A 5959-nucleotide genomic window follows, 5' to 3' on the forward strand; every position below is an offset into this window, starting at 1 on the left:
CACTACTATATATAAAATAGATAACCTAAAGGGACCTACTGTATAGCACAGAGAATTACACTCAATATCTGTAATAACTTACAATTGAAGAGAATGGGAAAAAAAAAGAAATACACACACACACATGTATTACTTTGCTATACACCTCAAACTAGGGCATCATCATAAATCAACATTTCAGTTTAAAAAATTGTTTAAAAAAGAACGTCAACATCACTAATGATCTGGGAAATGCAAGTCAAAACCACAAAGTTATTATCTCAAACATGTCAGAAAGGCTGTTATCAAAAATGCAAAAAATAGCAAGTGTTATTAGCAAGGATGTGGAGAACAGGGAACATTTGTACACTGTTGGTGGGAATGTCCATTTGTGCAGCCACTATTAAAAACAGCATTGAGGTTTCTCAAAAAATTAAAAATAGAACTACTATATGATACAGCAATTCCACATCTGGGTATTTATCTAAAGAAAATAAAAACACTAGCTCAAACAGATAAATGTATCCCCAAATGCACTGCAGCATTATTTCCAATATCTAAAATATGGAAGCAGCCTAAGTGTCCAGCAACAGTTGTATGGATAAAGAAAAGGTAAAAAAAAAACATATATATATATATATAATGGAATATTATCCAGTTATAAAAAAAAGATTGAAATCTTGCCATTTGTGATAATATGATGGACCTTGAGGGCATTATTGCCAAGTGAGATATGCCAGACAAAGACAAATACTGCATGATCTCTCTTAAATCATGAATTTAACAAAACAACAACTAAAAACCAAAAATCTGACCTCATAGAGACTGAATTGATGGTTCCAGTGGTAGTAGAGTGCGGGAGGTGACATAAATAGGTGAAAGGGTAAAACAGGTAAAAAAAATTTTTTTTTTAAGAAACTTAGTCTATCAAGTGGTATGAAGTGAACCACAAAGACAAATTTTGAAATGCAGTGATATGCAATTTAATACTATAGGAACTGAGAGGAGATAGGATCTGCTAGAGGACTGGAAAGGCTTCAGAAAGACAAAGAATCTGGATAATCACTGTGGACCTTTCAAGAGGTGAAAGAAGAACATGTGTTTTAAGGTGTTTTATAGGAACTGGAAAGATGTTCATGCTGTTAAAAATATACATCCAATTATTTCCAGCTGATTCAAGACAATGATTTCATGTACAGCTCTTAGTGATTCTACTGGCAATAAAAAACTAAGTTTAACATGGATGATAGCTAGCTATTTCCCCACAACCTTGTTTAAAAGGATACAATGAAAGTAAGTCTTAGATCAAATTCTGCCCAGCACATATATTTGTTAAGCGTTATTACAACTTCCGCTGCGGCAGCCACTGAAGAACAACAGCCATGGCCTTGTGCTACCAAATGGCTGTGGGCCTCAACAAGGGCCTCAAGATGACCGAGAACGTGAGCGATCCGAGGCACAGCTGCCGCTGTGGGCGCCTCACCTAACACACCAAGTTCATACGGGACATGATCTGGGAGGCGTGGGGCTTCACCCCTTCTGAGCGACAGGACATGGAGCTGCTCGAGGTCTCCAAGGACAAGTGGGCACTCAAGTTCATCAAGTAAAGGGTGGGGACACACATCTGCGACAAAAGGAAGAGACAGGAGCTGAGCAACGTCCTGGTCGCCATGAGGAAAGGGGCAGCCAAGAGGATCGAGCCCTTCTCCTCTGCACAATACATCTTTCCAGAAAAAAAAAAAGAAAGAAACGTGTTATTATAAGCAACCACAAAACTGTCCATACAACTTGTTTTGTCACCCTGATAAAGTCCTGGTCCATTACCAGTTTGAGTGATTTGATCACACTCTGTAGGACAGGTTCACTAATAGATGTGATAATATTTCATTAAACAGACAGTTCAAACACTCAGTCGTGTCCGACTCTTTGTAACCCCATGAACCGCAGCATGCCAGGCCTCCCTGTCCATCACCAACTCCTGGAGTCCACCCAAAACCATGTCCACTGAGTCACTGATGCCATCCAACCATCTCATCCTCAGTCATCCCCTTGTCCTGCCCTCAATCTTTCCCAGCATCAGGGTCTTTCCAGTGAGTCAGCTCTTTGCGTCAGGTGACCAAAGTATTGGAGTTTCAGCTTCAGCATCAGTCCTTCCAAAGAACACCAGGACTGATCTCCTTTAGGATGGACTGGTTGGATCTCCTTGCAGTCCAAGGGACTCTCATGAGTCTTCTCCAACACCACCATTCAAAAGCATCAATTCTTCGACACTCAGCTTTCTTTATAGTCCAACTCTCACATCCATACATGACTACTGGAAAAACTGTAGCCTTGATTAGACGGACCTTTGTTGGCAAAGCAATGTCTCTGCTTTTTAATATGCTGTCTCTGTTGGTCATAACTTTCCTTCCAAGGAGTAAGCGTCTTTTAATTTCATGGCTGCAATCACCATCTGCATTGATTTTGGAGCCCCCAGAAATAAAGTCTGACAATGTTTCCACTGTTTCCCCATCTATTTGCCGTGAAGTGGTGGGACCGGATGCCATGATCTTCGTTTTCTGAATGTTGAGCTTTAAGCCAACTTTTTCACTCTCCTCTTTCACTTTCATCAAGAGGCTTTTCAGTTCCTCTTCACTTTCTGCCATAAGGGTGGTGTCATCTGCATATCTGCGGTTATTGATATTTCTCCCAGCTATCTTGATTCCAGCTTGTGCTTCTTCCATCCCAGTGTTTCTCATGATGTACTCTGCACGTAAGTTAAATAAGCCGGGTGACAATATACAGCCTTGATGTACTCCTTTTCCTATTTGGAACCAGTCTGTTGTTCCATGTCCAGTTCGAACTGTTGCTTCCTGACCTGCATACCGGTTTCTCAAGAGGCAGGTCAGGTGGTCTGGTATTCCCATCTCTTTCAGAATTTTCCATAGTTTATTGTGATCCATACAGTCAAAGGCTTTGGCATAGTCAATAAAGTAGGAATAGATGTTTTTCTGGAACTCTCTTGCTTTTTCAATGACCCAGTGGATGTTGGCAATTTGATCTCTGGTTCCTCTGCCTTTTCTAAAACCTGCTTGAACATCTGGAAGTTCACGGTTCACATATTGCTGAAGCCTGGCTTGGAGAATTTTGAGTATTACTTTACTAGATGTGAGATGAGTGCAATTGTGCGGTACTTTGAACATTCTTTGGCATTGCTTTTCTTTGGGATTGGAATGAAAATGGACTTTTTCCAGTCCTGTGGCCACTGCTGAGTGTCCCAAATTTGCTGGCATATTGAGTGCAGCACTTTCACAGCATTATCTTTTAGGATTTGAAATAGCTCAACTGGAATTCTGTTCCATCACCTCCATTAGCTTTGTTTACAGTGATGCTTCCTAAGGCCCACTTGACTTCACATTCCAGGATGTCTGGCTCTAGGTGAGTGATCACACCATCGTGATTCTCTGGGTCATGAAGATCTTTTTTGTACAGTTCTTCTTTGTATTCTTGCCACCTCTTCTTAATATCTTTTGCATTACGTTACGTCCATACTATTTCTGTCCTTTATTGAGCCCATCTTTGCATGAAATGTTCCCTTGGTATGTCTAATTTTCTTGAAGAGATCTCTAGTCTTTCCCATTCTATTGTTTTCCTCTATTTCTTTGCATTGATTGCTGAGGAAGGCTTTCTTATTTCTCCTTGTTATTCTTTGGAACTCTGCATTCAGATGCTTATATCTTTCCTTTTCTCCTTTGATTTTTGCTTCTCTTCTTTTCACAGCTATTTGTAAGGCCTCCTGAGACAGCCATTTTGCCTTTTTGCATTTCTTTTTCTTGGGGATGATCTTGATTCCTGTTTCCTGTACAATGTCATGAACCTCCGTCCACAGTTCATCAGCCAATCCATCTATCAGATCTAGTCCTTTAAATCTATTTCTCACTTCCACTGTATAATCGTAAGGGATTTGATTTAGGTCATAACTGAATGGTCTAGTGGTTTTCCCCACTTTCTTTGATTAAGTCTGAATTTGGCAATAAGGAGTTCATGATCTGAGCCACAGTCAGCTCCTGGTCTTGTTTCTGCTGACTATATAGAGCTTCTTCATCTTTAGCTGCAAAGAATATAATCAATCTGATTTCGGTGTTGGCCATCTGGTGATGTACATGTGTAGAGCCTTCTCTTGTGTTGTTCAGATAAGAAACAACCAAAACCATGGTTAGGCCCAAAGTCTGGCTGTGGCACCACTGGGGGTCAGTATGGCAGTGCCCTGAAGAGCCAGACCTGAGATACACTGGGCTGAAGAATGTAGTCAAGGAGGTAGAAGACTTATATGCTGTCAACTATAAAACATTAATAAAGGAAATTGAAAGTGAAGTCGCTCAGTCGTGTCTGACTTTTTGCAACCCAGTGGACTGTGTGGCCTACCAGGCTCCTCTGTCCATGGAATTTTCCAGGCAAGAGTACTAGAGTGGGTTGCCATTACCTTCTCCAGGGGATCTTCCCGACCCAGGGATCAAACCCAGGTCTCCTGCATTGCAGGCAGATGCTTTACCATCTGAGCCACCAGGGACACCCTAAGGAAATTGAAGACGATTCAGAAAAAATGGAGAGAGCCCACGCTCTTGGACTGGAAGAGTCAATATTGTGAAGATGGTCATAGTACCCAAAGCATTCCTATCAAATTACCCATGACATTTTTCACATAAATAAAATAATCCTAAACTTTCTAAGGAACTATAAAGGACCCAGAATTGCCAAAGCAAATCTGGAAGGAAAAAAAAAAAAAAAGAACAGAGCAGGAGACATAACCCTGTGTCAGATTTCAGACAATACCACAAAGTTACAGTAATCAAAACAATGTAGCATTGGCACAAAACTGGATCAATGGAACAGAACAGAGAGCTAAATAATAAGTTAAATACAGGGTGACAATATACAGCCTTGACGTACTCCTTTTCCTATTTGGAACCAGTCTGTTGTTCCATGTCCAGTTCTAACTGTTGCTTCCTGACCTGCATATAGGTTTGGAATGTGAAGTCAAGTGGGCCTTAGGAAGCATCACTACGAACAAAGCTAGTGGAGGTGATGGAATTGCAGTTGAGCTATTTCAAATCCTGAAAGATGATGCTGTGAAAGTGCTGCATTCAATATGCCAGCAAATTTGGGACACTCAGCAGTGGTCACAGGACTGGAAAAGGTCAGTTTCCATTCCAATCCCAAAGAAAGGCAATGCCCAAGAATGCTCAAACTACCGCACAATTGCACTCATCTCACACGCTAGTAAAGTAATGCTCAAAATTCTCCAAGCCAGGCTTCAGCAATATGTGAACCGTGAACTTCCAGATGTTCAAGCTGGTTTTAGAAAAGGCAGAGGAACCAGAGATCAAATTGCCAACATCCGCTGGATCATGGAAAAAGCAAGAGAGTTCCAGAGAAACATGTATTTCTGCTTTATTGACTATGCCAAAGCCTTTGACTATGTGGATCACAATAAACTGTGGAAAATTCTGGAAGAGATGGGAATACCAGACCACCTGACCTGCCTGCTGAGAAGCCCTCTGCTCATAGCAGCACTATTCTCAATAGCCAACACATGGACACGATCTAAACACTCATCAGTAGAGGAATGTATGAAGACGTGGTACAGATGTACAATGGAGTACTGCCGAAGCCATGAAAAAGAACAAAATAATGCCATTTGTAGCAACATGGATGGAACTAAATATTATCATACTATGTGAGGTAAATTAAAAAAAGACAAATACCATATGATATCACTTATATATGGAATCTAAAATATGGCCCAAATGAACGTATCCACAAAACAGAAACAGACCCACAGACATAGAAAGCAGACTTATGGTTGCCAAGGGGAGTGGGGTAGGAGAGGGATGGAATCCAAATTTGGGGTTGGCAAATGCAAACTATTATATTAATACATAGAATGGATAAACAAGGTCCTTCTGTATTGCACAGGAAACTGATGTATTCAATATCTGTG

The 5959-nt window shown here is 40.8% G+C and overlaps 1 pseudogene; it reads left to right on the forward strand.

Moving 5' to 3' along the window:
• The first annotated feature begins 866 nt into the window (after window positions 1–866).
• LOC113897108 lies at window positions 867–1909 on the forward strand (annotated as a pseudogene).
• Window positions 1910–5959: the final 4050 nt, after the last annotated feature.

The sequence above is a fragment of the Bos indicus x Bos taurus genome, chromosome 8 (assembly GCF_003369695.1).
Source record: "Bos indicus x Bos taurus breed Angus x Brahman F1 hybrid chromosome 8, Bos_hybrid_MaternalHap_v2.0, whole genome shotgun sequence".
NCBI lineage: Eukaryota > Metazoa > Chordata > Mammalia > Artiodactyla > Bovidae > Bos > Bos indicus x Bos taurus.